Raw genomic sequence first — 22,091 nt, 5'->3', positions numbered from 1 at the left:
ATCTGGTAGGGCTGTTGTTGCTGTGAATTTTCAAAGCCTCAACATCAATAAGAGTAAAAGTAGTACAAGACAACGACCCAACGGATTGTACGAGCTACTGGTGAATATGAGTTTTATATTACAACCTTTCACAAAGAGTGGCACTGGCCAACTGGGCAAGACTAGCTACTACAGTACAGACAGACAGACTGATAGTATGTAGTAGTACTCAGTCATCAAAGCGGAGGCAGGGATAAGCTTTTTGAAACCGTACAGATCGAAGGATAATTGGTGGTAAAAAAATAGCATTTGGAAACACACTATAGTTCGGGAGAAATGGGGCAGTAAAAGTTATGGAATAAGAAATATTATTAAAAACAAGAAGACTTACTGGGGCCAGCAGAGGAGCCCTCAGCGGTGTCCTCCTGGTGGTGTTCCTGTCCCGCCGACTGTCCAGTCCCTGTCGGTCTGCCCCTGGGTGCTGATGGACAGGAGAGATATAAGAATTAAGAAAGAGACAAACATTGATGGATGGTGTCAAACAAATACAATATTTTTCAACAACTGTCAAAAAACACTTATGTAAACAACAATTGCAATAACTACATTGACCGATCTCATCTGGTCAACATGTAATATCGTGGGATTCGCAGTTCGACTACTTAAGTTACTATTTATCAACAGTAATCCATTCTTCCATTCTGATTCCAGAAAACTAAGTTACAAGTAAGCCTAAGTATTAGTACAACGTACCACCCAACCTAGCCCACCTATTCCAGGCATGCCAATTGTACATTAAGTATGCATTTCCACTGTATTCCTCAACAATGTGTATGATCCAATCATGGAGGACACATGAACATGACTACATTTTTTGTATACACCAAATTTTGGTTTGATTGATGCTGATCTGCTACTGCTAAGTAACTGCAAAGCCTACCTCCACTCATTGAACAAACTAGAAAAGGTTCTAAAGACTGCCGTACTAGCAGCACGTCACGTATCTGAGTGAGGGGGGGCATCACGCATACCACTAACCAATTAGAAGCTCATACAAAGTACCTAAACCTAAGTATCAATCCGCCCCTATCTATTAGTGACAGGACAAAGTAAGGAGTAAACGTGAGTCACTGTAGCATTACGTAACTTAATTTCTCTAAAATAAACTCGTAAAGAATCACGCTAAGCAAGCGCAAACGCAAAGCTGCAAACAAGTAAGATTAGTAGTAGCGCAGAAGAGCACCTGTGTCATAATCACAGAAGACTTTTAAACGTTATTAACCTGGAATGTATTGTAAGCAGCAACATTCTAGCTGGTTGGAAGGAAAAAAAGATATTCGCAATATATAACATAGAGCAGAAGAACAGACACAAAGTTGTAATAATTAAATAGGTACTCACCAAGCCCCGGGACCTCCACTCCTAGCAGGTCCAGCAGGTCCTGCTCACGGTCCAGGATGTCGGACCACCGGTGCGTCAGCTGTGCCTGGGTGCGCCGGACCCCAGAGATGCGCGACACTGCCCGGCGCACCTTCCCCCACCGCTGCCGACGCTCCCGGAGGCCGTACCCGGACCCAGGCCTGCCACCTGCTGCCAGGGTTGAGGGGAGGTGGCGCTGCACAAAGAAAATTAGTGCAGCCAACTCCGCCTCCCCAAATAAGGCCCGTGCCTGCACCCCTTGTGGGCGCCGCCTTCCGCAAGGAAGGCGGTCGCGTCTCTGGCTGCGCCGGCGAACAGCCCTGCCCTTGGACATGGTTCTGGGGACGGGGCGGGAAAGAAAAGGTAAAATAAATAAAGGAGTAAAGGAAATAAATAGCGGGCAATACAAAGAGAAAAAGTAGCTAAAAAACAAAAAAAAAGTAGACAAAAACCAAAAATATAGAAGCAGGAAAATAGTTAGAGAAATAATAAGTAATAAAGATCCAAAAAAAGTGGCTATAAACAAAGGATTGAAAAGATTTAGGGAGGATTGAAAATCAGGCCCCAGAACCATGCAATAGAGTGGAAAACAAGATGGCCGCGCCCATTGTGACCACGTGCGCAAGTTTGCGCGATATTTTCTCCCCGAGCAAGCAAAAAGCAACGCGATCAAGTAAAAGCGGTCGCGAACAGGAAATATCGACCGCGAACATGCATTGCGCGACCCGGAACAGGAAGTAAACATCGCGAGAGGGCGGGACAAGTGAAAACAAGATGGCCGCGCCCGTGAGCAACCGCATGGGTAAGTTGGCGACCCGCGATCACGCAAAAAATACCGCGAACAGGCGGCAAAAAAACTTCCGCGTCTTCGCGATATTTCCGGCGTGTTTGCGGAGATTTTCTGCATTTTCGCGATAATTTGCGGAAGTTAATTCCGCAAATTCCGCCCACCCCTAGTGCTTATTACTGTGATATTTGAAGTGTAACCTATGTGTTTTGACCTCTAGTCTCATAAAGAGACTAGGAGGGTGTGTTTAGAAATAAATACATATATTTTATATATATATAACTGGTGTGGTTGGCACTCAAGAGATTATAGACTGGTAAAACAAGCTGCTTTGCATTCCTTCAAGACTTAGCCTGAAGGCTGCTCTCCATAGCTACCACTAGGATAGCTTTCAATAAAGGTTGTCTTTAACCTATAACCAATAAGGAGTCTTTTGGACTGGTACAGGGTGGCCACTATAACTATTGGACAGCATATACCAGGCCAACTTCTCACATTGGTGTGCAGCGTGTGGGATTCCATCTTGCTATTGTTTTACCAGATAATCTCAATTGAGTGACTAACTGAAAACCACTAAAGGTACCTTAGGTACATATAATACAAGCTTTAGAATACAGTAAGTTCCACTGAACTTAGAGTTGTGTGTTAAGGGCTAGCACACCCTTTCTACAACTCAAGACAGTTTAGTAGGCCACACTAGAGTAGGTAGTGCAATACACCACACCTCACTAGCAATGTCTTCAAGGCCAGGAACCAGTGGGTCCCTGCCAGAAGCCAATGGGCTTCTAGTTTACAAGTATGATAACCTCCCATTCATGGAACTGAGAGCATTATGCACAGCTAGGAAACTGAGGACAGGCAAAAGTCCAACCACCCAGCATCTCATAGAGGTACTCAGGCAGGATGATCTCAGAAGACCTATAGGGTCTGAAGGGGTAGGCAGAGTGGGTGGGACAGCACATGAGGAAGGACCTACGGGAGAAATTCCCCATGACCTGACCACTAATGCTGACCAGGAAGATGACCATGATCTTGACCTGGAAAATCCAGCTCCCCTGGATGATGAGGGGGAGGGCCACACTGGCCCCCTCTTTGTCCCTCCTGGAAGAGTTGGTGGTGGGCTTAGAAAGTCAAGATCTCCCTCAGTGGAGTCTAACCATTCTGGTTCATCCATAGTGACCTCTATCTCTTCTCATAGGAGGGAAACCTTTCAGGAGAAGAGGGAGAGACTGCTTAAGTATGAGGAAGCTCAGCTTGAAATCAGAAGAAAGCAGGTAGCCCTAGATAAGGAGGCCCTAGAGCTCTACAGAGCTAGGAAAAAGTTGGGACTAGAGTCCCGTGGTGGCAGCAACATCCCTAGAGATAGGGAGAGATCTCATGACCATAGAAACCTGAATAAGATTGTCCCTCCCTACCAGAGTGGGGATGACATCCACAAATGGATAACTGCACTGGAAAGGGTCTGTACATTTCAAAGGGTCCCCCAGGAGCAGTGGGCAGCAATCTTATGGCTCTCCTATGCAGACAAAGGAAGAGATAAGCTCCTCACTGTTAGAGAGGAGGAGGCAGAAGATTATAGCAGTCTGAAGAGTGCCTTGATTGAAGAGTTTGGCCTAACCACTGAGCAATACAGGTTAAAGTTCAGGGATACCCAAAAGGCACAGAATCAAGACTGGGTAGACTTTGTAGATTGTGCTACTAAAGCTCTGGAGGGTTGGTTACTTGGCAGCAAAGTGCATGACTTCCAAGGATTGTACAACGTGATAATGAGGGAGCAGATCCTTTATAACTGTCAAAAGCAGCTGTTGCACCAGTACCTGGTGGACTCAGATCTGACCTCTCCCCAAGAATTGGGAAAGAAGGCAGACAAGTGGGTCAGAACCAGGGTGAGGCAGAAAGTACAGAACCAAGGTTGTGAACCCAAGAAGCAAGATCCTAAAAACTCTGACAAGGGTGGGGAGAAGGGTAAAGACCAGAAGCCTTCTCAAGGTCCCCAAAAATCTTCTTCAGGTGGGGATTCACAGTCTACCAAGGGAAAAGGCCAAAAGAAACCATGGTGCAAAATCTGTAAACAGAAGACTCACTGGACAAGTGATTGCACCAAGTCCAAAGACTCAAGTCCAGCCACCATTGCCCCTAAGGCAACTGTTCCCCCTAGTACAGCTACAATTGGTGGTGGTAATGTTCAGAATAAGGGTATAGTAGGGTTGACCCTGGGTTCTGAGATGGACACTGGCCTAGTCAGAGTTCCAACTCAGGCTGTTCTAGTCTGTGATGGAGGCATGGATAGGTCCTCCTTTGTGAGTCCCAGTAACTTGGACAAATACAGACAACAGCCTTTAATAAATGGAAAAGAGGCTTTGGCATTCAGGACACAGGAGCAAGTGTCACAATGGTGACAAAAGATCTTGTGGATCCTGGGCAGATTATACTTGGTGAAATGTACCAAGTGACCAATGCTATCAATGTCAGAACAGGCCATTCTCTGGCAGTTAACTTCTCCTGGGGAGGGGTAACTGGCCTTAAGAAGGTTGTGGTAAGTGCAGACCTACCAGTACAGTGTTTGCTTGGCAATGATCTAGAAACTTCAGCTTGGGCTGAAGTGGAGCCCAGGACACATGCAGAAATGTTAGGTATCCCTGCTCATGTCTTTGCTGTGACCAGGTCACAGGCCAAAATGTCTAAAACTGACCAGGCCATGGATTCTGGAAGAATGGACCAGGAGCCTCCCAAGAGGAGGAGCAGTAGGGTTAAGGCAGTGCCTTCCCACCTGACTCAGAATACAGATCAGTCTCCTGAGGGAGATGATCTTGAGCCTGAAGAAGGAACTGTCCCAGAGGAGCTTGAGCCTGACCAGGTTGAGTTCTTGGGTACAAGGGACCCTTCCAGGTCTGATCTGAGCAAGGAGCAGAAAACCTGCCCCTCTCTTGAACCCCTCAGAAAGCAAGCTGCTGATGAGGCTGCTGGGAATGCTAGTGGCACCCATAAAATGTATTGAGATGATGGACTCCTTTACTCAGAGAGTAGAGACCCCAAGCCTGGTGCATCCAGGAGGTTGGTTATACCTCTGAGGTTTAGGGGCTTCCTATTGACACTAGCCCATGATATTTCTCTAGGAGGTTACCTGGGCCAGAACAAGACTTGGGACAGAATTGTCCCTCACTTTCACTGGCCCCACATGGACACTGAGGAGCGTTGTCGCTCCTGTATGACCTGCCAAGCCAGTGGCAAGGCAGGAGGAAGCACAAAGGACCCCCTGATACCACTACCTGTAGTGGAAGTTCCCTTTGAGAGGGTAGGGATTGACATTGTTGGTCCCATGGATCCTCAAACTGCATCTGGGCACAGATGTATCCTGGTGTTGGTGGACCATGTCACTAGGTACCCAGAGGCAATCCCACTTAGGACCACTGCAGCACCTGTGGTGGCAAGAGCTCTCTTGGGTGTATTCTCAAGAGTAGGCTTCCCTAAGGAGGTAGTATCCGACAGAGATGCAAACTTTATGTCAAGTTACTTAACTGCAATGTGGAAGGAGTGTGGAGTTAATTATAAATTCACCACACCCTATCACACACAATGCAATGGTTTAGTTGAAAAATTGAACAAAATCTTAAAGGGCATGATCAAAGGTTTCCCAGAGAACCTTAGGCGGAGATGGGACATCCTTTTGCCCTGCCTTTTGTTTGCTTTCAGGGAGGTGCCACAAAAGAGGGTTGGTTACAGCCCTTTTGAACTTTTGTTTGGCCATCCTGTTAGGGGTCCTTTGTGTCTGGTGAAGGAGGGATGGGAGTTACCTCTCAAACCCCCTAAACAGGACATAGTGGACTATGTACTTGGTCTCCGCTCCAGGATTGCTGAGTACATGAAAAAGGCTACTAAAAACCTTGAGGCTAGCCAGGAATTACAAAAAGCCTGGCATGACCAAAAGGCTGTACTGACTGTTTATCAGCCAGGAAAGAAAGTGTGGGTGTTGGAGCCTGTGGCCCCAGCAGCCCTCCAGGACAAATGGAGTGGCCCCCATACAATTGTTGAACAGAAAGGGGAGGTCACCTACTTGGTAGACCTTGGAACCCCTAGGAGTCCCCTCAGGGTACTTCATGTCAACAGATTTAAACAATATGTTGACAGGGCAGACATGGGCTTGCTCGTGGCTACAGATGAGGGACAGGAGGAAGAGAGTGACCCACTCCCTGACCTGCTTTGTCAGAACCCTGATGATGGATCAGTAGATGGTGTAGCCTTGGCAGGCAGCCTCACTGTCCAGCAGCAAACTGACTGCAGAAAGCTTCTCAGCCAGTACAGACATATGTTTTCTCTGACTCCAAGTCCGACCACCTTGTGCACTCATGAAGTGGACACTGGGGACAGTCTGCCTGTGAAGAATAAGATCTACAGGCAACCTGACCATGTCAGGGACTGTATAAGGACAGAAGTCCAAAATATGTTGGATTTGGGAGTTATTGAACCCTCAGATAGCCCTTGGGCTATTCCAGTATTCCTGGTACCTAAACCTCACACAAAAGTTGGCAAGAGAGAGATGAGGTTTTGTGTAGATTACAGGGGTCTCAATGCAGTCACTAGGACTGATGCTCATCCCATCCCCAGGGCAGATGAGCAAATAGATACTTTGGACTCAGCCAAGTTTCTAAGCACATTTGACCTAACAGCTGGCTACTGGCAGATCAGACTAGCTGATGATGCAAAGCCAAAGACAGCATTTTCTACCCCTAGTGGGCACTATCAATTTGTGGTAATGCCCTTTGGTTTGAAGAATGCACCTGCCTCTTACCAAAGGTTGGTGAATCAAGTCCTTACAGACCTGGAAGACTATAGTGCGGCACATCTAGATGATATTGCTGTCTTTAGCTCCACCTGGGAGGATCACCTGGTCCACCTAAGGAATGTTTTGGAGGCCCTGCAAAAAGCAGGCCTAACTATCAAGGCTACTAAGTGCCAGATAGGGTAGAGTCAGGTTGTGTACCTGGGCCACCTTGTAGGTGGAGGCCAGGTTCAACCATTGCAGAGCAAAATCCAGACCATAATGGCCTAGGTTGCTCCCACTACCCAGACTCAGGTGAGAGCCATCTTAGGCCTGACTGAGAATATTTGTCAAGGGGTATGGATCAATAGTGATACCCCTGAATGACAACCTCTAAGAACATGCCCAAAAAGGTTCAGTGGACAGTTAGCTGTCAAAAGGCATTTGATGACCTGAAGCAGGCCATGTGCACTGCTCCCATTCTGCAAAGTCCTGACTACTCCAAACATTTCATTGCCCAAACAGATGCATCTGAGTTGGGGATAGGGGCTGTACTGTCACGGTTGAATGATGAAGGTCAGGATCAACCAGTAGCTTTCATAAGCAGAAAGTTGACCCCCAGAGAGAAACGTTGGTCAGCCGTTGAGAGGGAGGCCTTTGCTGTGGTTTGGGCTCTGAAGAAGTTGAGGCCATACTTGTTTGGTACTCACTTCATTGTTCAGACAGACCATAAGCCCCTCTTATGGCTAAAACAGATGAAGGGTGAAAACCCCAAACTTCTCTGGTGGTCCATCACCCTACAGGGTTTGGACTATACAGTGGAACATAGACCTGGGAGTAACTATGCCAATGCAGATGGACTCTCCAGATATTTCCACTTAGAACATGAAGACTCAACTGGTCAAGGTTAGTTTAATGTCCCTGCGTTGGGGGGGGGGTTGTGTAGGAGAGTAGGATCTGCTTCACATGTTTACCCCCACTTTTTGCTGGTGTTTCACAGTTTTTCGACTTTAGTCTGGCTGGAACCCTGCTATTCAGGGCCCCAGCCTAGCTGCTTCCTCTCTAAATCGATTGCAAGTACTTTAGGTACACTCAAGATTGGATTCTGGGGTACCCTTGTGAGTCCCTAGTATATGGTATACTATGTACCCAGGGCATAGGTAACCCAGAGGCCTACCAGGGGCTGCAGCATGTATTATGCCACCCCTGGAAAGCCATGCAAAATTACACCACAGGACTGCTACTGCAGCCTGGGTAAGATGATGCATGCACCCCTTACTGAGGTATAGGTCCACTATACCTCACCTATCACTGCACATAGTAACCTATCAGTCACCCCTATGGCAGGCCCTATCAATCCTGAAGGTAGGGTGTTTGGATATATGTGAGAGGGTGCCCAGGCATGAGCTGAGCCCCTCTGCAGCCTTCGGAATCTCTTCTCTGGGGTTGTCAGTGGTGCAGCCTGACCATATACTCTTAAGTGCATTATATCTCAAACAGATAATGCTAACTTTGGACTGACTGCACGGAAACATGTCGTGTTTGGTGTCAAACACTTTGGAATCATACCCTCACATCAATTCTTGATGTGAGGATATGATCCCACCCTTCTAGAGCGAGAGACATGGCAGTACTGGTATACCCGGTAGAAATCTAATAGAGCCCTGGCATCACAAAATGGATGCTGCAGCCACAGACACATGTCTGGCCCCCTGCTGCTGACTGAAACTCCAGCAGGGGAGGCCTGGACAATAGGTTTCCTGTCACAGGGAGGTGTAACCACCTCCCAGACAGGCTTATGTGTATTGGGGCTGGGTAGGAGCACTCTCTGAGTGCTTTGAAGTCCTGCACTGTAGGCACATTTGGTGTCCCTGTGCATAGTACAGCTCAAACCGGTTCAGGGGCTTCCAGCCCTGCTCTGGCGTGAAACTGGACAAAGGAAACGGGAGTAGCCACCCCTCTTTCCAAACCCTGCCATAGGTGGGTCCCTAGAGCTAGTCCAACCCCTTCCTTAGGTATAAGTAAGGAACCTCTGTAACCAGAACTTTAGATATCCCTGGACGAAACTCTGAATCTGAATCCTGGAACTTTGATGCTATAATAAAGACTAGAGGACTGAAGAAATCTCCCTTGGGGTAAAGGAGTGACTCCCCTGCTTGGCAGGCACCAACAAAGCATTTTACCGGTCTGAATCTCCGAAGCTCCGGACAGACTCTGAAGTATTTGCAGCCCAGGAAGAGGATTTCCAGATATCTCAGAGGCCGGCCCGAGTCCCCAGCAAAGATGAGACCCACAGCCCTTGTGAGTAGCATGGAACTGGAACTCCTGGTCACCGTGCACTTTTGCAAGTGCATTGAATTCTCGACATCTCTTGAAGTCGTGCTTGGGCTCACTTGTAGCCCCCACCTTGAGCACAGAATCCACTGAAGATTGTTGGCCTAGTCACCCCGAGTGACCCGTGGGCTGCCATTTTGTGTTTCGTCTTGAAGTCCCTTTGCGATCCCTGGTCCGTCGACTGGTGGGTCCCTGAGGGGGTAACTTTGATTTTCCTTGGGCTTTCCTGGTTGCTCCAGATGTGCCCCGACTCCCTACCAAGTGGTGAGTCCCTAAGACCTTGCTGGTCTGCCCCGAAGCATCTTTCTACTTTCTGTGTGGGTTGCTGTTGCCAAGGCTTGTTGTGTCCAATCCGGGCACCAATGCTGCAGCACTCGACATCCTTCGTGGGATAGCTTGAATGCAGCACCTTGTCATCCTCAACGCCTCCTGGTCCTCGTGGCTGAAGAGTCAAGCTTCACCTCCTTCACCTGAAATCACCCGACATCGGTGGGCATCCACCTATCGCCTTCCTGGTCACTGGCTAGTGACCCAGACTTTGTCCCCTCTGCTTTCAGGTTCTTCTCGACTTCGATCCAGGTTTGGATCTCTTCTGACACTTCGCATCTTCCCGGCACTTCTTTGCCAGCTCCCACTGAAATCTACGACGCGACCCGACACCATTTGACACCTAAGCACCCGGCTTCCCGTGGGTGTTGGCCCTAGAACTTCCTAAGTCCCAAAGGGTTTGGTCCTGACTCGTTTCTAAGTGTCCCTAATCTTTAAAAATCTAACCTCACCTTTCCCCATAGAAGCTAACGGGAGCTCGCGGCTGTATTCTCACACTGCACACGGCCCCCGTGGGTCCCCTGTGTCACTACCTTGGGTGGTTCCTTGGGGTCCCAGCGATTCTACAGGCTCTAGACTTTGTGTCTAGTTAAGTCGTGGTTCTTTTTTTTTTTATACATTTTTTTATTGAGCAGAGCAAAAAGGTACCAAAATACACGTTTTCAGACACAACATTTGGATCACCACAATTGGAGAAACCATTGATATTAGTATGTTGACAGACTACTTACTAAACAACGTACAGGGTGTTATGTATTTTTGTGTTTTATATACTATATCATACCATTCCGTTGTATATTAACAAACTGATGAATAAAGTGCAAATGCAAAATGAAGCTACAAGATCATATGTGTCTCGACTGTGATATAAAATTCATCTTGAGTCACTTAAGACACAAATTAAGTTCTAGATTAAAGTGCAAATGCAATAGCAGCCGGTAATTTACTTTGGCAAAATACAGTACTATTAACATCAAATACGAATATTATCACCACATAAAGTGCAAATATAATAGCAGCAAAACTTCACTTAAAAGAAAAACGCAGTATTTCCGTCATAAAATACAGAATATAAGGTTAACAAGGTAAAGTGCAAATACAAATAGCAGCCAATAAATAGCATACTAAAATCGCCTTAAAAAAAATCAACATTTTCATGATTGAACCCCAGAAATTGTACGTTGTAAATCATATAAAACTTATTAGTATGTTGACAGACTACTTACTAAACAACGTACAGGGTGTTATGTATTTTTGTGTTTTATATACTATATCATACCATTCCGTTGTATATTAACAAACTGATGAATAAAGTGCAAATGCAAAATGAAGCTACAAGATCACATGTGTCTCGACTGTGATATAAAATTCATCTTGAGTCACTTAAGACACAAGTTAACTTCTAGATTAAAGTGCAAATGCAATAGCAGCCGATAATTTACTTTGGCAAAATACAGTACTATTAACATCAAATACGAATATTATCACCACATAAAGTGCAAATATAATAGCAGCAAAACTTCACTTAAAAGAAAAACACAGTATTTCCGTCATAAAATACAGAATATAAGGTTAACAAGGTAAAGTGCAAATACAAATAGCAGCCAATAAATAGCATACTAAAGTCGCCTTAAAAAAAAATCAACATTTTCATGATTGAACCCCAGAAATTGTACGTTGTAAATCATATAAAACTTGTATAAGTAGAAAATCATTGCCCCAGTCCAGTTGGGGATCAATAGTGATTTATGATTTAAGCTGACAAATTAAACACCAATAAAAAAAAATATATAATACTCTTCGACAATTAAAAAGCCCGCGACAACTCTACGACCTATCCTTAAATAGGAGTAATTCTTAAAATCTTTTCCAATTTTTCTCATATTTCCTTATGCCGCCTACTCGCTTGGCATATGCCTCTTCAAATTTCCAAATCCTTTTCATTTTATTAAACCAATTTAAATGATTTGGAATCTCCTTAGATTTCCAATTTTGAAGTATCAAGGAACGAGCCACCATACAAGATATAGCTAAAAAAACCCTATCAGAGCTAGATAAGTTGGCCTTGTCCCTTGAATACCCGAATAATGCAGTTTCAGCCTGGGGAAAAACACTCATGCCTAGAACTACTCCCATATCGTTAAAAATCTCCCCCCAGAACTGCTCCAATTGCGGACAGGAAAAGAAAATGTGTAGCCATCCTCCTTCCTCCTCCTGATGGCAACGGAAACACCTATTAAGATGGTCGGGATATCGTTTCTGAATCATAGCCGGGGTCCAATAAGCGAGCCATCTTGATAGAAAGGACATTCTTTTAAAATTAGCGGCGCGTAGGGATCTGTGCCCTAAAAGGCATATTTTTTCCCATTCCTTAAGAGTAAATCTACATCCAGTATCCCTGGCTATTTTTTCAATGTGGCAGACTGTCCCCTTTGCCTGTTCATCCTTCCGCAATACAGAATACCATTTCCCAAGTCCCGAAAACTTGGAGTCATAAAGTTCTGCCATGGTATTATGTGGAGTATTCAAAATGCCCTCGATACTGGAAATAAAATGAACTATCCGCATATATTCGAGAAATGTGGGCTTTCTACAACCTTCTGCCCTAACCATAATTTCTTGCCAAGATACTATTTTATTATGGATAATGAAATATTAAAGTTGAGAGAACCCACACTCTCCCCATATCTCAATATGTCTTAGTTGCAGGTGTAGGCCAAGGCTGTTACACTCACCCAGACCCAAATATTGAAAGCCTGAGGAGCTATTTTTTTTAAAAACTGCTTGAAGCCTAAACTGAACTTCTCGTAGAGACTTGTAGCGGGTCTTCTTTGGTAATTTAGCAGTTTTTAAAAAGGCGGGCATTTGCATTCCCCCATCTACTACCATTTTATCAAAAAAAAACTTTCATAGATGCACTTATAATGTAATAGGTCCACCACTAAATTCAGTAAGGCTGCCTGATAATATGTCCGTACTTGCGGAAATGCTAGACCCCCTTGATTTATGGGAAACTGAACTGTAGCTAATTTTACTCTGGGGACCTTTTTTGCCCAAATAAATTCCCTAAACAATATATCTAACTCATTAAAATAAGATTGATTGAGACGAATAGGAACATTTAAGAATAAGAAAATCAGTAGGGGAAGAATGGACATTTTAACCAAAGAAACTCTCCCTATAATAGTAAGGGGGAGTGCAGACCATTGTTCAAGGGAGCTTTTTATCTTCTTCTTAGTTCTAAGATAATTTAGTTCAAATAATTTCTGATACTGGTTAGTAACATAGATACCCAAATATCTTATCGGGTCAGTTTTCATGGCCTGGGCCCTCAAATTGTTAGGAAAAGCGTTGGGATCAATATTAAGAGCCAGTATCTCGGTCTTTTTTTCATTTATTTTGTATCCACCAATTTGTTGAAAAAGGAAAAACTCTTTAAAGGCTAGCTCTAGGTTCTCTTTCGTCGGGGTTAAATATAGAATGATGTCGTCAGCGAACAACTTAACTTTTGACATCCCTGGTATAGGAGAAAAATAGCAGCATTATTACGAATTTTTAAAGCCAAGGGTTCAATAAAAAAGGTAAAAAGTAACGGGGAAAGCGGGCAACCCTACCTGGTTCCCCGTTTTATTGTAATTTCCCCTATTTGTTCCTGGTTAATAACCACCTTAGCGCTAGCACTATGATAAATATTATTTAACATATTAATAATCTGTTGTGGAAGACCAATACGACTTAAAGTTAAAAACAATGTTTGCCAGTTCACAAGATCAAAGGCTTTTTCAGCGTCAACCATAATTATTGTGGCAGGAATTTGGTTGGTATTAAAAAAATCTAAGGCATGAATTAAAAATTGAGTATTAGTGGCCATAGATCGACCTGCTATAAAACCTGTCTGATCCTTATGGATTATTTCTTGAGCAGCAGGAAGGAAGCGCTGAGCCCATACTTTCATCAAAATCTTGTAATCGGAATTAAGTAGACTGTTTGGCCTAAAAGAGTTCACATCTAATGGGTTCTTATCTTTTTTCACAAAGGATATTATTATAGACTCCTTAAATTCAGTTGATACAGTTCCACCCTTTCTAATATCATTAAAAAGTCTCTTTATGGGAGATACCAGTTCTTTAATAAAAACCTTATAAAATTCGATGGGAAATCCATCCTGTCCACATGCCTTACCCCCTGCCATAGAGTTAATTGCACTTATAATTTCTTCTTCCATTATTTCATCGTCTAATTCTTTAATTCTGGCCTCTGAGAGTCTGGGAAGATCAACATCCATCAAGTACTTCCGAATTTGTTCGTTATTATCCGGATACTCTGTTGAATAGAGCTGTCCGTAGTGATGGAGAAAAACCCGTGAGACATTATCCCTATCTGATACAACTAGTTCTGTGACCGGGTCCCTGATGGAAGTGATTAGGGAGATTCCATTTTTTTCCTGGTGGAATTGGCTAACAGCTTCCCCATTAACTGACTCTCTTCATACATTTTTTGCTGGTAAATTTTGGAATTGCATATTTCCTCAAGGATAAAAAAATCTCTTAGTTCCCTGCTAGCTTTATTGAAGGAGTTGGGGGAATGCTGTAGCATTAAGGCATATTGTTGAGCCACCTTATTCTGAAGGTTCTCAATTTGCAACCTCCGGGTTTTGGACTGACCGGCCATGATAGCTATTATTTGGGCCTGGGCCGCGGCCTTAAAACCTCCCCAGACAGCAAAGGGGGTGGCGGTATTATTGTTAACCTCAAAATATTGTACAATCCACTCCCTAAATCCAGTAATCCAGTCTGCATTTTGAAGGAGGAGGCGATCCATCTGCCACCTTGATCGTTCCTTATCTCTCCCCCCCAATAGCAAGGAAACCCCTACAAGCGCATGGTCAGAAAAGGAATTACTACTAATCCATGCATTTGTCACCTGTATAGACCTTGATGTTAATAGATAATCTAGTCGAGAGGCCGAAGAAAAGCGATGTGAGTAAAAGGTAAAGGATTCCATTTCTTGATGGAGATCCTGCCAAGAGTCTACGAGCCCAAACTGTTCCATAATTGCCACCATCATTTTTTTGGTATTAGGCTTCGACTGTCTTTTGTTTTTATTAGTGGTATCCTTTCTAATATCCATAATATAGTTAAAATCCCCCCCTAGAACAATTTGCCCAGGAGAACTAATCAGCCTTTCGTAGATCTGGGTCAGAGGTAAGACATTATCGGATATTGGGCCATAATAATTGATAAAATTTATCATCCGACCCCTAATTTTAGTTGTTACCCAGATCCATCTCCCTAAAATATCTCTATGTACTTGAAGAAACTCCCAATCCATTCTATTAGAAAAATAGATTGCTACCCCCCTCATTGCTGCCCCTGAAGAGGCAAAAAAAGCCTTTGAGAATTTTTTAGGGATAAACAAGTTGGGGGAATTAGACTTAAGATGGGTTTCCTGAAGAAAGAGAACGTGGGGGTCCAAAAAAGCGGCCCATCTTATAAGTGCACCATATTTCTTTTTATTTAATATCCCATTGGTGTTCAACAACAGAATCTTACAACTGCCAGTTGCCATACTTCTGTGCTCTATAAATCAATCCTGGCCTTCTTACTACTGTTCTTTTTCCTGCTAACACCCAACCCCCCACCACTCTAAAAATAACCCCTCCCCCAGAAATGTGGAAACCCCCCCCCACACCACGCAGGCCACATCTCCCACCTCCCACAATTGTTCCTGGGTGTCATGTTGTTACACCCCATTGGGCGATCGTGGTCACACCCCCCCTAAGCCCTCCTGTCCCCTGATTAGAACAAACCAAGCATTACACAAAAAAGAGAAAGAAAGATAGAAGAGAGAAAAAGGAAAAAAAAAAAAGAATTTAGAATACATTTCTTATCAAGGATAACCAACACCAGCTTAAATAGAACTAGGATCACACTTCACATGAGGGATCAGATATCCCCTTTAAACAAATCTGGGCCTCCTCAATATCCGAAAACATAAAAAATCTCCCCTTCACCAGCACCTTTAATTTCGATTGCTGAACGATAGAGGCCTGAGCCCCATGAGCTTTAAAGAGATGTAGCATCTTAACGAACTCTTTTCTTCTTCGAGCTGCAACGGCTGTCATATCGGAAAAGATTCTACATTTCTGTGTCTCGTTAATGGGAAATTGTCGCTGTTGAATAGCTTTTGCCAACACCTTCTCTTTAATTCTATAGTCAGCAAAGTTGAGAAGAATTGTTCTCGGATAAGGAGAATTTAGAAAAGGTTTGGCTGGAATACGATGTGCCCTAGTGATAAACAGATCTCCTTCGTAATCTGGCAACACTTGCTGCTTGATAAACGTGTTTACCCAAAGGAGAGTCTGGGATCCCTCAATCCCTTCAGGCACCCCCACTAGGCGCAAATTAGATCTCCTAGAATGACTTTCCAGTTCCTCGACCTAATTCTCAAGATATCTTTTCTTCTTATCCGCTTCCTTTGACTCAGCCATCACTGTCACCAGTTGATCTTCAATGGTGGAGATTCTGGCCTCTGCTTCAGAGACTCTAGAGGGGAGGCCCGTAATAGCCTCTTCAATTTTATCTAGCCTCTGATTAAGGGTATTGATCTCGATTTGCTGAAGCTTTTTCATTTCCCTTAGCTCTCCTAAAATTAAATTCAGCATATCTCGGATATCAATTTGAAAATTTTCAGATTTCTCTGTGCCAAATTTCGCAAGCGGTAGAGTTTCAACGCTGGATGATGGTAAAGTTAAGAATGATTCTTGAGATTTCGGAGAGTGATCCAATAATAGCGGCGCAGAAGCCTGTGGGTTCTCCAGAGTTCGTCTTAATTCTGGGAGATCTGGCAGATCTGGTAAGTCATTAATCGGCACTGGAGTACCTACCTGTCCACCTGACCCGAATTTCCCTTATGGGACAAGGTTCAAGACTTTTTGATTTTGACACCAAATTTGGATTCTCAAAGCCAGATGTGTCTCGCCCCCTGCCAGTGGGATCCAATCCAGCTGCTGGAGAAGACACGCCGGGATCGATAGATTGTAGAAGTGTAGGGGAGTGAGGAGGTAGTAAAGTTTGTTTTTTGGTAAATAAAGGAAATGTTTTCACCTCCTTTTGCACGTTCCCCCCAGTGCAGAGGTCTTGGTTATTCTGACCTAGCGGGATAGCCCCTTCCAGGCTAATATTCAATTGTGCCCCTTGCGTCTCCTGTTGCAAGGTTTGACTATCGACAGCCATGGTAAAGGATATATCCTCATCTGAGGTGACAGGCGAACTGCGACTGTCCGGTGAAGAAGGCACAGCTCCCCTGTCGCTTTTTCGGACTGCTCGAAATTCATGGAACGTTGTTGTGAAGCGTTCTCAACAGGCAACAGGCACCCGCCATCAGCCATCGGTGCGGCGTACAGCGATGGGGAGGGGGAGGGACCACCTTAAGTCGTGGCTCTTATACCACTATTTTAGTGTATGGTCTGGCTCGCCCCTTGGGCCTGACGTGTATTTGTGCTTATTACTGTGATTTTTGAAGTGTAACTTATGTGTTTTGACCTCTAGTCTCATAAAGAGACTAGGAGGGTGTGTTTAGAAATAAATACATATATTTTATATATATACCTGGTGTGGTTGTCTTTCATTTAGGCCCGCAAGAGATTATAGACTGGTAAAACAAGCTGCTTTACATTCCTTCAAGACTTAGCCTGAAGGCTGCTCTCCATAGCTACCACTAGGATAACTTTCAATAAAGGTTGTCTTTAACCTATAACCAATAAGGGGTTGTTTGGACTGGTACAGGATGCCCACTATAACTAGTGGACAGCATATACCAGGCCAACTTCTCACATGTGCTCTCACCATGCATGTGTACATCACAGCACTACACCTATATCTGTATTTTACCCTTCCCAGGCACAAATACTTCCAGCACAAAGTCACCACTTCTGCTCTGTGCCGCACTTCACATTCAGCCAATGTAGGCCATGGGGCAAGTTAAGCACACACCAGCAGAACTTTAGAAAGTAAGTGTGTCTGTAAGCCTCACTCCAGTGACACAAGTTAAAAAGGACCTGTTCCCTTCTACAATCAATCAATCAATATCAATCACTGCATTTGTAAAGCGCGCTACATACCCGAGAGGGTCTCAAGACGCTGGGGAGGGGGGGCCGCTACTGATCGAAGAGCCAGGTCTTGAGGAGTCTTCTGAAGGCCAGCAGGTTCTGGGTCGGATGGTGGGGAGAGTGTTCCAGGTCTTGGCGGCGAGGTAGGAGAAGGATCTGCCGCCGGCGGTGGTTTTCTGGATGCGGGGGACTGTGGCGAGGGCGAGGTTGGCTGAGCGGAGGCTTCGGGTGGGGGAGTGGAAGCTGAGTCGGTTGTTGAGGTAAGTGGGTCCGGTGTTGTGGAGTGCTTTGTGTGCGTGGATGAGGAGTTTAAAGGTGATGCTTTTGTTGACGGGGAGCCAGTGCAGGCCTCTCAGGTGGGGTGTGATGTGGCTGCGGCGGGGGACGTCGAGGATGAGTCGGCCGAGGTGTTCTGGATACATTGGAGTCGTCTCAGGAGCTTGTTTGTTGTTCCTGAGTAGAGGGCGTTCCCGTAGTCGAGTCTGTTGGTGATGAGGGCCTGGGTGACGGTTTTTCTCGTGTCGAGGGGGATCCATTTGAAGATCCTGTGGAGCATACGGAGGGTGTTGAAGCAGGACGCGGAGACAACGTTGACTTGCCTGGTCATGGAGAGAGTGGAGTCGAGGATGACCCCCAGGTTGCGTGCGTGGTCCGTGGGTTCCGGGGCTTTGCCTAGCGATGTGGGCCACCAAGAGTCGTCCCAGGCTGATGGGGTGGGTCCGAGAATGAGGACCTCTGTCTTGTCTGAGTTCAGCTTCAGTCTGCGGTCCTTCATCCAGTCGGCTACGGCCTTCATTCCTCTGTGGAGGTTGGCTTTGGCGGTGTGGGGGTCTTCGGTGAGGGATATGATCAGCTGGGTGTCGTCGGCGTAGGAGATGATGTTGAGTTTATGTTGTCATGCGACATGGGCGAGAGGTGCCATGTAGATATTGAACAGCGTCGGGCTGAGGGAGGATCCCTGTGGGACGCCGCAGATGATCTTGGTGGTTTTGGAGCGGAAGGGTGGGAGGCGGACGCTCTGGGTTCTGCCGGAGAGGAAGGATGTGGTCCAGGCCAGGGCCTTCTCTTGGATCCCGGCATCATGGAGGCGTACTGATAGGGTGCGGTGGCAGACCGTGTCAAAGGCTGCTGATAGGTCCAGGAGGATGAGGGCGGCTGTTTCTCCTTTGTCCATCAGGGTCCTGATGTCGTCAGTGGCGGCGATGAGGGCGGTCTTGGTGCTGTGGTTGCTGCGAAAACCAGATTGGGAAGCGTCCAGGATGTTGTTGTCTTCGAGGTAGCGGGTCAGCTGCTTGTTGACAATCTTCTCAGTCACTTTTGCCGGGAATAGGAGTAGGCCTGGGCGGTAAATTCCGTTCCGCTCGCGAAATTTGTGGAATTTTGGTAATTTCGCATTCTGCGGAGAACGCGAAATTGCCCAAAATTCTGCTTTCCGCGACTTTGCGAAATTTTTTATTTTTTTTATTTTTATTTATTTTTTTATTTTTTTTTTGTCCTCATTTGCCATATCCCTCATTTTCTGCGTACACCGACCACCTAGCATGCCCACCGGTAGAAGACATGATTAATTCCTCAACCGAACCTAAGCACGATGGTATATTGGTGGATGATGGTAAGCCAGAAGAGGAAACACATCCCGACTGGATTTTAATACCAGCTATAGGATCTAAATGGAGTAAAAACCGGAGATTGAAGACCCAAGATCCTTGGGGTTTTTTTAGGCATAATCATTGGACCCGGGAAAAAAAAAGAAAAAAAAAAAAACCCCGGCGCCCTATCTACGATGAATCAAAATTTTTTCTTGTTCGCGTTCTCAAAATGCGTGTTCGCGAGATATTTCTCCCCGAGCACGCAAACAGCAACTGTGAACAGGAAAAAAGCATTGCGAACAAGCAATTCCGCGTGTTAGCGGAATTTCTGCATGTTCGCGGATATTTTTTACCGTTTCGCGGAGATTTGCGTAACGCGATTGTGCAAATTCCGCCACCCCTAAATAGGAGCAGGGAAATGGGCCGGAAGTTCTACTGATCACTATAAGCTATGCTGCCACCACTGCGCTTGTGCTGTTCAACTCCTGGTGAAGGCAGTAACCTACCACTATGACGGTAGCGCCTTGGGCGCCCCTCCCTGTCCAAAAAGACCACAATCTGTGATACAGGTCTTTGTCATGACGCACACACATGATCCGTGTTTTTCTATTACAACCCAAATCAAGAATAGGGGACCAGAAATCAGTCCAGTTGGTCACCCTCGGTAAGCATCTATTACCATACAACACACTTTTCCATACCAGAACTCTATAAATTGTAGGTCTGGGTGGAATTTGTGGTTCTACACGGAGTTCCACAAACGGCGGAGTTCGTTAGGTCGTGCTGTTCACACTGATATTTAGTGCTGGGTGTCTGCCCTGGAAAATCTGCATGAACGGCACTATGCTTAGGGCAAGAGGGCTCTGCTTCTTTCTGCTGCTCGAGTAGATTTTCTAACATCAGGAGGAACATGTGTCCGATTTAGCTTCTAATGGGACAAGTATATTGCCCTAGATCTCCATGTGTGTCAATGTAGTGTTCTTTCTATTTATATTAATCATCACCGAGATGTCCGCTCGTGTCCACTTGGTCAGGTCCCTGACCTATTGTCACACACTAGGGGCATGCAGTGTTTCTTTTAGCAACCACTAAAGTCAAATTTGTGAACTTGCATTGCTGTTGAGCTGCCTTTGACCTAGGACATTGGCCCAGCAAACACTGCAAATGGCACCATTTGGAACGTGCAACCACTGAATTCATGTAGGATGTCTAATGCCTTGTGCCAGTAATCCTGTATCACTGTGCAATCTCACACCATATGGTAGAAGTGTGCTTGTGGTTGTGCGCATCTGGGACAAATATCTGTAGAAGCAAGGTACCTAAGCATTTCTGTGAGGACACAAGTACGTCTGGTGTAGGTAGTTGACCTGTGTGAATCTGAATCTCACATTTCTTGAAGCCATTTGTATGTAATTCAGCACCTTTGCCTACATAGCATTAGAGATTTAAATATGTCCTCCCGTTTGCATCATTGCCCTTTAATTGAGGTGTGAGACATCAGAGACAGTGTAGTCTGAGAGAGTGTGTGCTTACAGTTGCCCATGGTAAGTATGTGTAATAGTGCCAGGTACTCCAAAGAATAATACTCCCTCACGACCTATATATTATTACTTATACTTACAAAATACATTTTTTTTTAAAACATGGGCTATTGAACAAGAAATTCAATTACAAATCCAACTTATTTTTTTACTTTTCTTTATTTTGATCTGATATTATTCTTTTTATCATTATTCATTGGCAACAATATCAAAATTACATATTTCTATTTTACAAATAATCTCTAATACAAAATTATTTTCCTATACAACCCCAGGTAGAGAACAACACCACACATACTACTCATTCATACATCCACATTACATCCACATCCCATCCACAACTCTGTATAGCTATCCTAGTTATCACGTTAAGTTGGTTACAGTCTGTGACCCTCAAAAGGGCTACTGCTAAAACAGTAGGATTCAAAGAGGAGTTGGTCAACGCGTTTCGGTGGCATACAGAAACATAGAAGCCACCTTCATAAGGACCCGCCACTTATCACACCAATGGTTCTCAAACCCTGGGATTTCCTGAAAAAATATATAAAACAAAATCAGTTACTAGCCCATGACTACCTAAGATTAAAAGACCCTGATTGAACCAGTTTACCAACATTTACAGACATATAAACGAAAGTGATTAACTACACAAGTGCCACCTTGTCCCATACAAGGGTATAGACATTAGTGATCCAAACATATGTGACAGTGATATTTTCATAGTTATCCAACCCTTGCTAGAAACAAGACAAAGATGAAAGAGAAAATCTGCTGAGTGGCAAAACACCCTATTCAGCTACCATTTTCAAGTAGGACTATACTACATATATGAACTATTAAGGGATACAGCATAAGTAATCTAGTTTCACCCTACCACAATATACAGAGTGGTACTTACTGTATATGAGTCTGGTACTGGAATAAGATACTTCCTAATATTGTGTAAGACAGCAACCACAATGGTACCATACGTAGGTATATGCCTGTGTCCTGACAAAGTAAAATGATAGGAGGCTATAAGTTACTGTTGATTATTAGTAACTGAACTTTCCTCCATTATTTCTGAGCCTAGCTTGTATTAAAAAAAAGAGATTTTCTTACCAGTGAGTAACAACCTTCTTTATGCTCCTCAAATATATGGGGGTAGACCACTGCCCATCCGCTAGTCGTCCACACATGGACTACATAAACCTGCTTAGGGAATTTTTTATATTTTGCTTTAGTCCTAACGGTTAGTCTTAGGGGC

The 22,091-nt window shown here is 44.7% G+C and overlaps 1 protein-coding gene across 1 annotated transcript in view; it reads left to right on the top strand.

Annotated features, from left to right (window-relative positions):
- The window catches only part of LOC146784506 (zinc metalloproteinase-disintegrin-like VLAIP-B), a 3,216,124-nt gene that overhangs the window by 2,552,447 nt on the left and 641,586 nt on the right, over positions 1-22,091 (top strand). The gene's annotated exons all lie outside the window — the stretch shown is intronic.

Source organism: Triturus cristatus, chromosome 11, assembly GCF_964204655.1.
Source record: "Triturus cristatus chromosome 11, aTriCri1.1, whole genome shotgun sequence".
NCBI lineage: Eukaryota > Metazoa > Chordata > Amphibia > Caudata > Salamandridae > Triturus > Triturus cristatus.
The sequence above is the reverse complement of the archived record's forward strand: the minus strand, read 5'-3'. Positions and strand labels throughout refer to the sequence as shown.